At 39.2% G+C, this 16955-nt stretch overlaps 2 long non-coding RNA genes across 3 annotated transcripts in view; one reads left to right on the forward strand and one right to left on the reverse strand.

The window, feature by feature from the left end:
- Nucleotides 1-16955, forward strand: part of LOC134343995 (uncharacterized) — a 56104-nt gene that overhangs the window by 24853 nt on the left and 14296 nt on the right. The window lies entirely within an intron of this gene.
- The window catches only part of LOC134343994 (uncharacterized), a 110646-nt gene that overhangs the window by 8095 nt on the left and 85596 nt on the right, over nucleotides 1-16955 (reverse strand). Inside the window, exon 3 of one of the 2 annotated variants that reach the window (XR_010017349.1) lies at nucleotides 9397-9484. The exons of the other annotated variant lie outside the window; for it this stretch is intronic. This is a non-coding gene — a long non-coding RNA (uncharacterized LOC134343994). Of the gene's footprint in view, nucleotides 1-9396; nucleotides 9485-16955 lie in introns of those variants that run through there. 2 annotated transcript variants of the gene reach the window in all.

The following is a 16955-nucleotide window of genomic DNA, read 5'->3' on the forward strand; positions in this document are numbered from 1 at the left end:
TGGCCACCTTTGATTCTCTGCAATGGGCCCAGGTAGGTTAGAGCGCTAAACTGACATAATAACAGACCCTAACTCGCGGCTCTCGATCTGTTTAAATGTGCTTTTTGGGCTCATATACATGGCAGAAATGTTCTCCACATTTGATGCCAATGGCCAGAATTCTGCTACATACATTTGGCATGGCAAATGTGCAGTGACAAGCCCAATGATGCTGTATAAAAATGTTTCTTGTGAACAGAAGTACTAACACCAGTTTCAGCCTCTGGGTTTCTGCTTTGACATGAAAATAGCCCTCTATGTACAAGAATTTGATAACCTAAACATAGATAGTTCTCTATGTTCCTGTTATTATTAGCCCCACAGTGCAGGCACAGCTCGTTTTAAGCAAAAAAAGATAAAACAACAATAGTTCCAGTTAATTATCTCATACTGATTACAAGCACACAACAATTTGGCTAATTACAACTGGCAGTGTTGAGAACTTCATAATAACAGCATAAATGGGAAATAATGTGAAATTATCCAGCAGTAGCATCTCTATACAATCTAATTCAGTCAAAAAGTGCATTACCCCTCCCTCTCACTTCTATTTACAGACTATCTTCCCTGTACCCAGGACAACACTGTGCTGTAGCATTTAGCTCAGTGCTTTACAGTGTTAGCTCGAAATTTGGCATTTGATTCCAGCCACTGTCTGTAAGAAGATTCTACCTTCCCCCCATGATGCTGTGGGTTTCATCTAGGTGCTCTGGTTTCCTCCCACATTCCAAAGATACATAGTTAGGGTTACTCAGTTGTGGGTGTACTATTTTGGCACCAGAAATGTCACGAAACTTGTGGGCTGCCCAGCACAATACTCACTGATTTGATTTGATGTAAATGGTGCATTTCCCTGGATGTTTCAATGTGTGTTGGTTGTCCATTATTGACGATGATGATGTAAACTTGTGCGGGAGGAGTTTTATAATGAGAAAACCGTTATCCACTGGGGCAGTTTCACCCTCTCAGCCTCAAAAATCTTGGTTCAATGGTTTAAAAAAATCATCAGGACTGGAGGCTTTTTTAAATTGATCACACGTTTCAATGTACATGTGATTAACAAAGCTAATCCTCAGTCTTGATGCAGAGTCTCTACTGTAAGATCAACCATCCATTTGCCTCCACAATTACTGCTTGGCCTGTTGAATTTCTCCCAGTAATGTCAATTTTGCTCACACTCCTAGAATGCTTCCTTGTCATCACAACACTCTCAATTTATCAAAGAATGCTTCTCTTTCAACCATGTTTTGTCTAAAGCTGTAGTGAGACCAAGAGGTGAGTAGTGCTGGCCAAATGCATTAAAGACCCAAGTTATTAATGAGAGAGATGAACCTAATAGCATTGTCAATGATATTCTAGCACTCTTCTAGTAATCAAGAGTAGGTCAATACTTTAATGATTTGCTGGATTGTTTCCTGCTTTTTCTGGAAAGGACTAATTTGGGCACTTTGTACTTTGATGGATAGATGCCAGTGCTATAGTTGGATTAGAGCAGTCTATTAAAAGCTGCAGATAGTTCTGGATCAAACCTGAATGATTTCGAATCTCACAGTAAGAATTCAGTATTATGCAATAAATTAAATAAGCCATGTCAGACATCAAGCAATGAAAACTTCATCAGTATTCTAGCTAACTGCTCTCCACCTCCTAAAACTCAAAAAAACTCCAACTGAAACCAGTTTTCTTCCTGGAATGACTGCTATGGGTTCTATAATTAAAAAGACAAGCCACGTTTCTGACGTAGGTGCCATCTTTTTGGCATATCAACAATTTGATAAAATATTAAATTTCATAAAATATTAATTGTCACTTGAAGCTTACATTTAAGTAAAATGTAAAACTGTTGTCAGAAGAAGACACTGAAGACAAAATAAGACATCTTTAATATTCCGTTAACGTTAAAATATATTCAACAGGTGCATGGATGGGAATGATTTAGAAAGTCATGAGCCAGCAGGAGCTGCTTGGATGGGCATGTTGGCTGGCAGACCAATTGGGCCAAAAGGTTCACTTTCATGCCCTATGGGTCTTTATAAGTAAAGGACTGCCCCTCCCTCGACCCATTTTGTCATAGAATACCTCATGAATGAGAAGGCTGACATCTCTTCTAATATCAATCATCAACAACAATATGTTGATTCTCAAGAATGCATTAGATTTGATTGGATGCTCCACCTTTGAACTGCACAGCTCAATTCCCTTGGCATCATTCCTGGGGGCACATTTGACAGTTCTTATGCTGCGGGTAATCATAATCAAATCAATTTCCATTCCCCCCCACCCCCACCACTTTCCAGGCTGCCATCTCAGATGTGTTTTTATATATAGTTCTTTTTTCTAATTAGAATAGGATGAATACGTCTCATTTAATAAGTCATGAGCCATTTGCTGTATCCTGGCAAAATGAATCAAATAGTCCCTGTAATTAATTTGTTGTCATGTTAAAAGAATAAACTTGCTTTAGACAAGCATTTTTCTTGACCAAGGAAGCTCTAATTGACTTAGAAACCACTGAAATATTTAGACATGAGACTGCTGAAAATGAGACAAACATAGGTTTATAACGTAGATTATTATCAGTTTGTGTGTAGCACATTCTTAAACATGGTAATGAGATAAGTGATCAGCTGATTTGTTTTTAAGGTGTTAATTTAGGAATAATTTCTGTCTAGAATTCCAAGAGAAATCCCCTCATATTACTGAATCAGTACCAGGACAGCTTGAGCATGGGATCGGAGTGCTGTGTGAAATGCTTCCCTGGGGAAATGCAACATGTCTGATGGTGCAGCACTGAGTACTATGCTGAAACCCTGCTTTTATTACAAAGTAGTCAAATAGTTCACCGTTTGCAATGTTATACAGCATAAATGGGATTGTCATAGTCAATGAGAATGTGAATGACTAAGGAAGTTATGAATTTTCTTTCGTATTTTGGAAGGAGGAAGAAGATTCAGACCTGGTTTCAGAAATCCGGAAATGATTTGTATGAATAAAATAGATCAATGGTAATGAAGGAGCCCATTGCTTTAATAACTTAGTAACCCATTGGAAACAGGCCTAGCACATTATTATCACTTTTTCACTTTAATACAGTTAGGTAGATTATTCACTTCAAGGTCAATTTATATTTTGACCTCTATTTAAGAGAAGTTAAGTGAGGAAAATAATTTTGATAGCCCCTTGGAAAAAATAGGTGCTCTTTGGATAATAAAAATTATTGCAATTAATCTTAATCTAATTAACATTCTTTTTATAATCTGAAAACAAACTGTTTTGGAAATTAGTCAATAAAATATTATTAAATTTTAGCTTTCTGATTTAGGTAGTAAATACATCAAGGGTGGAAATGAATGGCACAATGCTAGTCTTTTCTTGTAATGTTTAATTAATCATGGAGAGTTTAATTATAAATATCTTAAAGTAAAAAAAATGAGGAGAGGTAGAAAAGCTGTAATGCTTTATCTTTAAACCAATGGAGGTTAGGGTAAGATTTATTAGAGTTGTTCAAATACATGAGAAATTCTAAGAAATATGGAACAATCGTTTTCTGTTGGGTAGCAGTAAGGAAGCAGAAGGTATCAATCAAGATAATCGACAGGAGAATCCAGAAGGGAGATGGGAACTTTATTTTCATGTAGTAGGCACCTGAAATCGGATTATGGAAACTGATTCAAAAGTAAACTTCGAAAGGAATTGAGGCTGTTCTTTTAAGGGTCCTAGAGAAAGTTAATCTATCGTCTTCTCATTAGGATTCATGCTACTTCGGTCTAAACTGATTTGCTTTCAGGAATTGCCACCTACAGTTCCTGTCTGCCTGGGGTGGATATGAAGGGCTAAACAAGCTGACCCTCAACAGCTAAGAGGCACCCCAGGAGGCATGGGCAGAACAGATGGAAACACAAAAAGTGTTTGCTAATATGGCAAAGAAAATGAAGTTTGTGTCAAAGAATCAGAATCAGGTTTAATATCACTGGCAAATGTGAAATTTTTTGACAGCAGTACATTATAATACATAGTCATAAAAATATACAATGATACATATATATATATATATATATAACAAGTAGTGCAAAAAAGGAGGGACAAATACTAAGGAAAAGTTCATGGGGTCATTATCCATTCAGAAATTTGATAGAACATAGAACATAGAAACATAGAAAATCTACAGCACATTACGTTGCGCCGACCATGTAACCTACTCTAGAGCTGCCTAGAATTTTCCTAGCGCATACCCTCTAATTTTCTGAGCTCATCTACCTATCTAAGAGGCTCTTAAAAGCCCCTATTGAATCTGCTTCCACCACCGCCGCCGGCATTGCACCCACACCTCTCTGTGTGAAAAACTTACCCCTAACATCCCCTCGGTACTTATTGTATCTATCTCCAAGCACCTTAAACCTATGCCCCCTCGTGTTAGCCATTTCAGCCCTGGGAAAAAGTCTCTGGCTATCCACATGATCAAGGCCCCTCATCGTCTTATACACTGGTGGAGGGGAAGAAGCTGTTCCTGAAATGTTGAGTGTGGGTCTTCAGGCTCCTGTTCCTCCTCCTTGATGGCAGCAATGAAGAGTGAGGTAAGAAATAACCAAGGTCATGCCAAAGTGCAATTATTTTTATTACAGATTTTGATTACATTGTGCTTTCTTGAGACAAAAAAGTTGATGAACCTTTAGACCAATCTCTTTTTTCAGACATTCAAGCTAGCTAATTTAGTCAAGCATTTAATAAAAACTGAAAGAATACCCAAAAAATGATAAAGCATTCATGTCCTGATTCAAAAAACTGTAGCGAAGAAATTGTAACAGAAATTCATGAACATTTCTTTTCAGCTGTGTCAGTTTATCTGGTGCTCCTGGTGAGCCTTTCCTAGTTTTCCATGCAGCAAATACATTTCACTGCCTTCAGCTTCTCAGCCATACAGGCTGATTCTTGGAACATTGTACAATGCACAGTTATGCTGTACATCCAGGACAATGTCAGAGGTTCGCTTCAGTATTTTGTTCTCCCACCTATCTGGATTCTGTCTACTCCCATAGCTTCCAAATGCAGATGTACAGTATGTGAGGTCCTCCTTTGTTTGGGTCAGCTTTGGATATTGTGTCCTAGCTGTCTGCATGATATGCAGGCTGGGTCAGTACAATATTGAGAGCAAGATGTTGCCCAAGCAGCTGACTCCCCCTCTTTATGCAGCTGATGAATCCAAGGGAATAACACTTTAGTTCCAGAGGTGTTGCAGGTCCTACCACTCAACGTAGCACTGCTTTAGGGACTTCAGCTCCATACTCTTCCTTGGGGTTCACTCCCAAATCTCTCCCCATGAGTGGGTATAGCTGCAAGGTAGCAGAGGTTTGAGATCAGAGTTTTCCTTCTCATTGCTGAGCTGCCAACCACTGCTGATGAGGCCCATCTGCCCAAAGGGACTGGTTTTAAGGCGTCAGTAACCTGCCTTTGCCCCTTCATCTGTCAATAGAAATGGTTCCGCCGGGCTTAGTACCCACGTGTGAAGGCCAGGAGCTGGACTTGGTTGTCAGAGTATTTTTGAGACACATGCCTTTGGGAACATTTAATAGGTAGTGAGAGCTTGTCCCCACTACCTCCTGCACCTATGATGTCCTTAAGGAACCAATATATACAAATATATTGGCAGTCATTCAAATTCTGTAAATATAATAAAAACTATTTTGTTTAATTTTTGTACAATCCCCTGAAAAGGTGAGTGTGTTACAGAGCAATGACATTATTGCCATTGTCTCATATCACTGTGTTCCTGGGTTAAGCTCTGAGGTATGCCCAGCATGTGTTATAAAGCAGAACAGTTTTCCAAAGGCACTGAGGTAGCAGTTTAATTGTATCCTTCAGGTATCGAATTATGAAAATGACAGTAATTACATACATTCAAACCCATTCAAGTATTTACAAAATGCATAACTGTTGCACATTTTGTGAAACAAGCTCAACAGTGCTGGGAAAGAGAATTTATGTACTATCTGTAATATGACAAATCATTTTGCTACAAAAAGTAAAAGTCTACAGAATTTAATGAAGTCTACATAGGGAGAAACAATATAAATTGAAATTACTTTTTCATAGGGACTTGTTAAATTAATTAGCAATGAACCAGTGACCAAATACTTTCACAAAATGAATCAAAAAATTATTTGAGTGAAGCAGGAGGGATTATAGTGTCACCACCAAAACTGCCCTGTTAATATGCACATTGCCTGTTCAATTGCCTTGTATATTACACTAAATATGTCTCTTCTGGATAATATGCTGCATCATATTGCACTCTTATTTTAATAGCCATATATAATAAAGTGAAATAAAATATTATTCTGTATGCAGCATTCAAAATGGAACATAACAGAATGATTTTAAAGCATTTATCTAGTAATGATTCCTACAATACCACATTCGGGAAGCACAAAATATATAAGCTCAGAAGACAGTGATGGATGGAGTTTATCTCCATCTTATTCACTCTTTTGAATCACTGACTAATGTGTGCTTTTGTCTGCATTGCTCTGTTTCGGGTATTTGGTGATCAGATTGAAAAGTTGCAAGGGGCACATTCTCACAGACACATGGTTACCTACTGTATAACTATTCCTATTGCATAGAAAGTCTTGTGAATATTGATAAATAAGTCAAGAAAGAGCAGATAAATGCTGAATTCTGTTTGATCAGCTTCACACAGGCTGTCACTAAGCTGAAAGTTCCTGCTCTACAGTTTCTGAAGCTGTGTCAGGAGGCTGATGGTAAGTCAGTATTTACAGATGAGTAGTTTAGTAAACATGAGGTAACAAAAGTAACAAGTCTGAGTTCACTTCAAAGAAACTTGTGCTATTTTGGAAGTAACACACATAAAAGTTGCTGGTGAACGCAGCAGGCCAGGCAGCATCTCTAGGAAGAGGTACAGTCGTGTTTCGGGCCCGAGACTCTGACAATGGGTCTTGGCCTGAAACGTCGACTGTACCTCTTCCTAGAGATGCTGCTTGGCCTGCTGTGTTCACCAGCAACTTTTATGTATGTTGCTTGAAATTCCAGCATCTGCAGATTCCCTCATGTTTGCTATTTTGGAAGTTATGGCTTTGTTATCAACAATTGTGGTAAGACTTGAAAGTCTGATCCAATAATAGAGGAGGGTACAACTAGACTGTACTTTTAAATAAACAATGGTTTTGTGGCAAATGACCTCAATCTTGACAACGAAGGTAATGCTCTCTGATCATAGTAACAAAAAGAGAAAAAAGTTAACAAAGAAGATGGCTGGATCATCTAATGCCCCCAGTCAACAATTTACACTTCCTGGATGTGAGTAGTTGGACAAGATAATCTCATGCACCCAAAAGTGGTCTGGCAAGAGGAGAGAACCCCAACAGTTAGCTTGGTGGACAGCTAATATCCTGAGGACCTGCCCCAAGAATACTGCATTAGTCTATTAACATTGCTGACAGAAATATTTAGAATCTGTTAAAATTAAATTAAATTATTAAAAGTAAACAAATAAAATTTAAATAAAATTAAGATGCATTAAGAAAAGCACAGGAATCCCAAACAAATATTGAAAACCATTACAGTAAATAAAAGGAAGTCCATTTCCTCCCTACTTCTCTATCCACAGAATCTCTCAGACCTATTGCGTGCTTCCCATATTTTTTGATGTCATTTCAGGTTTTCAATGTCTGCAGTTTCTTTTTGATTTCCATTAAGCAAAGCACTTAGCCCTTCTCATTCACTGGGAAGTAGTACCTTGTTAACTAATCACACTGGAATAAGCATAAGTAGAATGTGAGAAGAGAAATTACACATGAAGTCATCTCCTGCCACTTCAACTCCATTGGTAGTATGACTGCTCCAGTAATGGCCAGCATTGTCTCTCCATGGGGATTTCTTCTCAGCATACACTGGCATAGGATCAAAGTACAGAAACAGGCCCTTTCAACCCACCCAGTGCATGATGGTTACTATTCCTATATACACTAATCTATTTGGCCTCATTAGCCCCACATAACTTTAGACTATTCCTATCCAAGTACTTGTTCAAATGACTTTGAAAATTTGTAATTGTACCTGCCTCCATCATCTGCTTTGGCGGTTTGTTCCAGATATTCACCACCTTCTGCATGAAAACTAATCCCTTAGATCCCCTTTAAGGTTCTCCCCTCTCTTCTTTAACGTGGTCCCACTAGTTATTGACTCCCCTCCTCTGGGAAAATGTTGATACTTATGGCGCTTCTAATTTTATAAACCTCTGTAAGGTTGTACTTCAGTTTCTTATGATCCAGAGAGAAAAAACCTCACCTATCCAATTTCTCTTTATAACTAAAGCTCCTAATTTCAGACAATATCCTGGTGATTCTCTTTTGCCCTCTCGCTATTGCTTTACAATCTTTCTGAAGCAAATTCAAATCCAAATTTGCAAGCTTTGCAGAGAAGAAATTCCTTTTCACTTCAACTTTAAGTCGGTGTGCCAGCCCAAAGAAAGATGACTGGCCAAAGGATTGTTATGGCAGGGCAATGTGGATATGATAGAAGGTACAGACAAAATTACTGAATATTTCTTATTATTACATATGAATTAAAGAATCAGATTAAAAATAGATTGAATCAGATGTTGTTGGCATGGGTCAGTACCGGGAGTCACTATCACCGCACACCAGAAAACACTTGGTCCAGATTTGGTAAGCCTCACTTGCAATTCTGAAATATCCCAAACTGCTGAAGAATGGTCTAGTGATGACAGTTAATGGTCTGTTAATGCATGGAAAATGCCTGTGCTTAAATGTTTTTGACCTTCAAAAGCATTTAAAAATCATTAAAAGTTTATATAATAGAAGCATTGAACTGTGGAAGGGATACAATTTGTTAAAGGGTTATTTGTTGAGGGGTCATGGATGATCGGCAATAGGCAGGAAAAATGAAGCAAAACCTAAGATCAGATCACTCTTGATCCTGTCGAATGGTGGAACAGGCCCGAGAGGCTGAATTGTCTACTGCTCCTCCTATTCTTTAGCTTCTGAGCTTGACAAACCAAGGGTGGAACAGCTTTCATTTAAATGGATGAATACTGTTAGTTTTACTATGAATCACACAAATTTATCAGAAAATGCCTGGCCATTATTTTTCATGACAAAGTATTGCTTCTTTCTGACATTGCAATTATTAACCCACAGAGTAGATCAGTTATTTTGTAATCTGCTGTATTCTCCTCAGAAACTTCCAAATAGACATGAAAAGAACATACAAACCATATGACAACACATTGGTCTACTGTAATTTAACTATCTTAAAATCCCTGAATACTACATTGCAGCATAAAGTAATGGCACATAATAATTCATATGATTTACTTGCCTGGATGACGATTAAAATCTGGATCATGCTGCCAGAGTGTGATAGAGGAAGGGACCCTTAGAACTTTTAAAAGCATCTGAGTGAGTACCTGGATCACAAAGACATAGTAGGGTGAGGACTAATTAATGGGAAACAGGATTAAAATGGAGAAGTTTTTATGACCAACATGGATCTGGCATTTCACCTCCCCCTATTTGGTTTGGGTCAGGCATTTGCTGGATCTCCAATGTGGCAGATGTTTATCTTTCAATCCAGAGCAGCAACTCTTTATCCAGACTCTGCTGCAAAATAAAAACTTTATTTTCGGTGAGTATTTTGGGATTCTGTGATTGGATATGTAGGGATAGGGAATTCTTAGCCAGCAAGGTAACCAACCTTCAGTGGTGATTTGATTTCATGGGTCATGTTATCAATATACTTTCGGAAGTTCTTTTTAATCTATATTAATGTGTACAGAATCCCTGTGAAACAAAATCTAAAGTACTTCTGTTATAAGAACAGAATATATGGATATTAGCTTCATCTTCATGCTGTGCATTTGGTTGCACTCTTACTCAGCTCACAGAATGACAGTTTAACGTGGTATGATGCTGTCATTAATCTGGTAAACTCTGCTGTCAATGCTAGATTTTATCCTGTATTTCTCTCCTCTTTTATTGGGACTTGGAATGAAAGTTAAAAAAAATAATAATATATGCCATCACAATCTCAACCAAATCAATCACTAACCATTAGCATCCAACCTGATGTTAGTGGTGAATAACAGGGGATTCTATGTGAAAATTCACTGGGCAGACTCACATAGCATGGATGACTGGGGCAAGTATTAACAGCTAGGCCAATTCCTTCTCTAGCTTTGCAGATGAGGATGAGTGTAGAAATATATATTTTTTCAAAAAAATACCTTTGTGCAGCAATAATGTAATGTATTTGACTACTTAACCTCATAACCATAAATGTTGCTGGACCTGTTGAGTTCCTCCAGCATTTTGCGTGTTTTGCTTTGGATTTCCATCATCTGCAGATTTTCTCGTGTTTATAGCTTCGTAATCTACATGTTATATTCTTGTACCCGCACAACACTTGGTCCGTACCTGTTGTACTCTATTCTATTATAATTTTACCTTTTACTACCTCAAAGTAATGTGTTATGATCTGATCTGTACCTTCAGTGCAATTCCAATATTGAACCAATTTCAATTCCATCTCTATATTTTGGGAGTTCCCAAAATGTGCCGGAGAGAACGATTGTTGTAATACATGACACTGTCGTTCTTTAGCCAGTAATGAAGGATGTGGTTACGATGAGTTCTTAAGCATCAAATCCCTCCATGTTTTCAGAAGTCTGTGTCCTTTGTGGTGCAGAATTGAATTGAATTGAATTGACTTTATTTCTTACGCATACATGAGGAGTAAAAATCTTTATGTTACGTCTCTGTCTAAATGTGCCATGTGCAATTTCGAGCAATTTGTAATAGTAGTATGTACAACAGGAGAGTCAGTATACCATACAAGTACAATTGTAGCAGCGTGAATTAATCAGTCTGATGGCCTGGTGGAAGAAGCTGTCCTGGAGTCTGTTGGTCCTGACTTTAATGCTGCGGTACCATTTCACAGATGGTAGCAGCTGGAAAAATTTGTGGCTGGGGTGACCTGAGTCCCCAATGATCCTTTGGACCCTTTTTACGCACTTATCTGTATAAATGTCCTAAATAGTGGGAAGTTCACATCTACAGATGCCCTGGGCTGTCCGCACCACTCTCTGCAGAGTCCTGTGATTGAGGAAATTACAGTTCCCATACTAGGTAGTGATGCAGCCAGTCAATTGTACCCTTGTAGAAAGTCTTTAGGATTTGGGGACTCATGCCAAACTTCTTCAACCGTCTGAGGTGAAAAAGGCATTGTTGTGCCTTTTTCAACAAACAGCCAGTGTGTACAGACCACATGAGTTCCTCAGTGATGTGTATGCCAAGGAACTTAAAACTGTTCACCCTCTCAACCTCAGATCCATTGATGTCAATAGACAGGTTAGCCTGTCTCCATTCCTCCTGTAGTCGACAACCAGCTCCTTTGTTTTTGCAACATTGAGGGAGAGGTTGTTTTCTTGACACCACTGTCTCAGGGTGATGACTTCCTCTCTGTAGGCTGCCTCATTATTATTCGAGATAAGGCCAATCAATGTAGTATCGTCAGCAAGTTTAATTAGCAGATTGGAGCTGTGGGTGGTGACACAGTCATGGGTATACAGAGAGAAAAGGAGGGGGCTTAGTACACAGCCTTGAGGGGCACTTGTGTTGAGGGTCAGAGGGTGGAGATGAGGGAGCCCACTTTTACAACCTGCCAGTGATCTGACAGGAAGTCCAGGATCCAGCTGCACAAGGCAGGGTGAAGGCCGAGGTCTTTGAGCTTCTTGTCAAGCCTGGAGGGAATTATGGTGTTGAATGCTGAACTGTAGTCCAAGAACAGCATTCTAACATAAGCATCCTTCTCTTCTGGATGTCTAAGGATGGTGTGTAGACCTGTGGCTATTGTATCATCTGTGGATTGGTTGTGTCAGTAGGCGAATTTTAGGATGTCCAGTGTGGGTGGTAGCAAGCTGCAGATGTAGTCCTCGACCAGCCTCTCAAAGCATTTGCTTATTACTGAGGTGAGTGTGACATGACACCAATTGCTCTGACATGTTACCTTGGTCTTTTTAGTTACAGGGACAATGGTGGATATTGTGAAACAGGAGGGCACTCTACATTGGGAGAGGGAGAGAATAAAAATGTCTGTAAACACACCTGCCATCTGTGCTGTGCACATCCCGAGTACTCACCCTGGGATGCTGTCTGGTCCCGCAGCTGTGCAACTGTCCACTCATGGGAAACACCTGCGTATTTCGACGCTCTCTTTGGGGGCTCGGTGTTGGTGATATTGAACAAGTGTAAAAAAGATTTAGCTCAACTGGGAGACAGGCAGCACCACTATGCTTAGATTTGAAGTCTGCAGTAGTGTGCAGACCTTGCCATAAGCTGCATGTGTTGTTGGTGGAGACGATACACACAAAGGACATTCAAACCATTGAGAAATGAGAAAGATTTTGTACACCAGGGTTACATAAAGGTTATGGGTTCAGACAGTAAAAAGTAGTTGAGGCCAGAGTCTCAATCAACTGCAATCTTACTGAATGACGAAGCAGTTGCATATGGCCTGTTCCTGCCATTACCTTTCACATTCCTATTGCCTTAGATTGCTAGTACACTTATCTCAGAGCTCATCAATCAGTTGGTGAGCTGAGCTGCTGCAGGTAATAAGATCAACTGTATGATTGGAAATGAGAAAATACAGTGGTCCTCATGATGACATTGTCTCTGCACGCTTATGACCCATTGAGGCCTAATGGAGCCAATAGCAAGTAGAAGCGATGCCACATTGAGCACCATTATCACAGCTACAGTGTGGGACTGGAGTCACATGCAAACCACCGAGGTACTGGTGGAAAACTGGCTTAAAGGACAATGGTTTATTTCAAGGCATTCCTGGAGACCTCTGTCATTTTTGTAATCCTCACAGAGTGCAACATGCAATAATAATAACATATAGAAAACAAAAACAAAATACAGTGGATATTGAGAAGAAAAGGAAACTTAAATGATGGAAACACACAGCAGGTAAGGTGATAGAGAGAGATACAGTTATTGTTTCAGGTCACTGACTTTTCATCAGAAGTAGCTATCAGATTCTTTCCAGTTCTAACATAAAACTATTAAATGGAAACATGAAGTCAAATAGAATTTCCTTTGCAGAAATTCTTACCTGTACCTCTATGCTACACTATGCTATTTTTCCAGGAAGTAAATGAATAGGTGATTGAAAGACTGAAATGGGAAGAGAAAAGGTTACAGAAGTTATCCACAAGTTCTGCTGTTTCATGAGGGTCTGTATTCCCGTAATAGTGGAAGCCAACAAATCTGACCAAACATTTGACACATAGATTTTTGACCTGTACCCAAGCAAGTGTACGTTTCAGAAGCAAATTGCAGATAGAAGTGTTTTTGGGTGTGCTCTACCCATCCATCGTCCAACTGGAAATTGAAGTGGAAGAGGAGGTAAACAAACTTTTATAATGCATATGAAAATTATTTCAAGGTATTTTGCCATATATAACTTTGCTGAATAATGAAAAATTATTCCCAAAATGCCTTCAGATCTTCTGTTACTCCCTGTCATTATTTCACCAGGAATATGTAGAAGCTTTGAGTCATGATGACTGTGTCGAAACAATGAGTGCTATTGTCAATGAGAAGATCAATGTGCAAGTACGGATATTTATAGATTTGGTTGTGTTCAGTAACTCCAGAGAGAGCTAACAAATGTTGTATACAACACCTCAATTTCACACCAAGAAGGTTTCACTCATACTCTTCTGTTATCGCTAACAAATTATTTAATTTTCACCAAAAATTGTAATAAGTTAAGACAGGAATGTCACAGCATATGTATCTATTTAACAGCACGAATATTGTTAATAGAATGACAATCAACCTCTGGCACAGAAAGAGAAAAAATAAGTCTTTCCTGCAAAAGTGAATTGTTTAGAATGACGAATTTTAATTTTTTCTAACTTACAGCACATTATTTTTTCTCTCGCAAATTTTCCTTTCACTCTTTTGATTTCTCTTTCTAAAGCAGATTAGTGAAAGGTTGACTTGAAGCAAGACAGTCATTTTCCTTTATCTGTAGTTATGCAGCTCATTGATCCAAGTGTGGTCATAGGCTGTGATGTGCTCTGAAACCCAGAGGTGTTGATGAAGCCTAAAATGGGTTTTAATGGCGATGAGGTGTTGCTAACTTTGTGATATCATATGGAATGTCTCAAATTGGCGGTTGACTGACTTCTGTGTTGCTGTGAACCTCAGAAAGAGTTGAGATGGAACATATGTCTAATACTTCTGGATGAGTAGAGTTGCAAATGCTTCAGCATTGTCTTTGGCACTTGCGTGCCTGACCTGCCGTTGTTGAGCTCCTCTCCTTATTCATTAATTATCCACAATTGTTCATGATTAGATAGGGGACGACTACAGAGCTTTGATCTGAGCTATTGATTGTAAAATTGCTTAGACCTATCTGTTACATGCTGTTGTTTACTGCTTAGAAACATAGAAACATAGAAAATAGGTGCAGGAATAGGCCATTCGGCCCTTCAAGCCTGCACCGCCATTCAGTATGATCATGGCTGATCATCCAACTCAGAACCCTGCACCTGCCTTCTCTCCATACCCCCTGATCCCCATAGCCACAAGGGCCATATCTAACTCCCTCTTAAATATAGCCAATGAACTGGCCTCAACCGTTTCCTGTGGCAGAGAATTCCACAGATTCACCACTCTCTGTGTGAAGAAATTTTTCCTGATCTCGGTCCTAAAAGGCTTCCCCTTTATCCTCAAACTGTGACCCCTCGTTCTGGTCTTCCCCAACATCGGGAACAATCTTCCAACATCTAGCCTGTCCAATCCCTTTAGAATTTTATACGTTTCAATAAGATCCCCCTCAATCTTCTAAATTCCAGAGAGTATAAGCCTAGTCGATCCAGTCTTTCATCATATGAAAGTCCTGCTATCCCAGGAATCAATCTGGTGAACCTTCTCTGTACTCCCTCTATGGCAAGGATGTCTTTCCTCAGATTAGGGGACCAAAACTGCACACAATACTCCAGGTGTGGTCTCACCAAGGCCTTGTACAACTGCAGTAGTACCTCCCTGCCCCTGTACTTGAATCCTCTTGCTATGAATGCCAGCATACCATTAGCATGCACGTCGTCCGGTATTGCATCTTTACCAGGTTGGCACCTTGATTTTTGTTGTACCTATGCTGTCCTAATATGGCCTTCTATACTCCTTTATTAAACCAAGGTTGATCGTATGGCTTTAAAGTAAACTGAGCGACAGGCTAGCCCATGATTGTGGGCTATGTATCTTTGCTGCTTCTGATACTCAGCAGCATCACATGGATGCCTAATGTGGAGCTTCCAATATGTTCCAGTACTCTATCCTATTTAGCAGCTTATGGTGCCACACAATGCGATATAGATGGCCCACAGTGTAAAACCTGTTGTTGCTTGTCAATCTCCTTATCACAGTAAGATGAATACTTTGTAACAACTGAAAAATATCAATATATTAATGCATTATCAGTGCTGCCTCCTCTGAGAGGCTTTCAAACATCTGCATTACATCAGGGTAATGGTCCATTCACCAATGCACCATGAAATTCACTCCGTCTGAACCTTTCCGACAAAAATTTGATGACAAGAGGAAGAGTCCGGTGTGGGAAACAATGAGCCAAAGAAACGCATTGCAAATCCCTGACTTGAAAGTTGCAATTTGAGGGACTGAAGCAAATACCTAGCTGGGAGTTATCAAAAGGTTATCAAATCCTAGCATTGCATTATAAGATGCACTTTTTCTACTGTTGCTTGCCATAATCATGCTACAATGAAGAATAAATATAGTAACCCACCATATGGCAGATGGGAAATTATACAGGGTTTTATATAGCCAACATATATTAGGTTTATCTGTTTTGTTTAACGCATTGTTGCCCGGAAGTTAAACAACTCTTTGATACTTGAGTTAACAAAGTTTCCAATATCAATGATCTAGTTGTAATATGGTAATAAATAGAATCTAGTTAGTGCTTGACTGGGCCTGGCATCCAGAATCACAACCTGCTATCTCCACGTACCACACTCACTGGCTGGATATGGAGGACCAACCTTGCTCCGCACCCTTGCCAATGTGCAGGAAGTCCCAGATGGCAAATAGCCCTAAGGAGACAGAAGGCAGAGCTGGGAACAGAGCTTTGTCTTTTATCAAAACTATTGTTGAAATTAAGGCCTTTTTTTTAGCGACTGACAGTCAGAGGCAGTTAAGAACAATTAAAATTAAAGAATGTAATGAAAAGTATAAAAATTGCAAACTTTTTCAAACATAGTCAGAATTGAGAATATAAAAGAACTCAGAAATAATTAGAAAACTAAATGAAATAATATCATTAAGAAAATATTAATGAACTTTGCCTTTGTCCTCCAATCCACACTTACAGAATATCAGAATTCATTTCCAGGTTCATAGAGACAGCTCTACTGTACAAAGGTACAATCCTTGGTTCCTGCACTGATTCCCACCAATGGAGTCCATGGAGAGACAAATGCACGACAGACAATCTCCTGAATCTGTAAACAAGGCTTCACTCACAGTGCAGAACTTATTAAGTTTGAATGGCTGAATGTTGGCAGCTCCCCTCAGGGCCACAGCTTAATAGATGAAAACATAAGAGAACCGGGTAAATGTTCTGCTGTAGCCATTGTCTGAGTCAGACTGCCCTTATTCCTTACAGACCCATTTATGCTTTTAGCACTTACTTCAATCCATGTGATAAATGTATTAGGGCATATCACAATGACTCCCTTAATTATGTAACATCTAGAAATGAAATGGACAATTCATGTAGACTCCCTGTGCAAAATTGCTGGCACCATTCCCTGTAACTGCACGTACAACTATTGCCATGAACAA

Source organism: Mobula hypostoma, chromosome 3 (assembly GCF_963921235.1).
Source record: "Mobula hypostoma chromosome 3, sMobHyp1.1, whole genome shotgun sequence".
Classification (NCBI taxonomy): Eukaryota; Metazoa; Chordata; class Chondrichthyes; order Myliobatiformes; family Myliobatidae; genus Mobula; species Mobula hypostoma.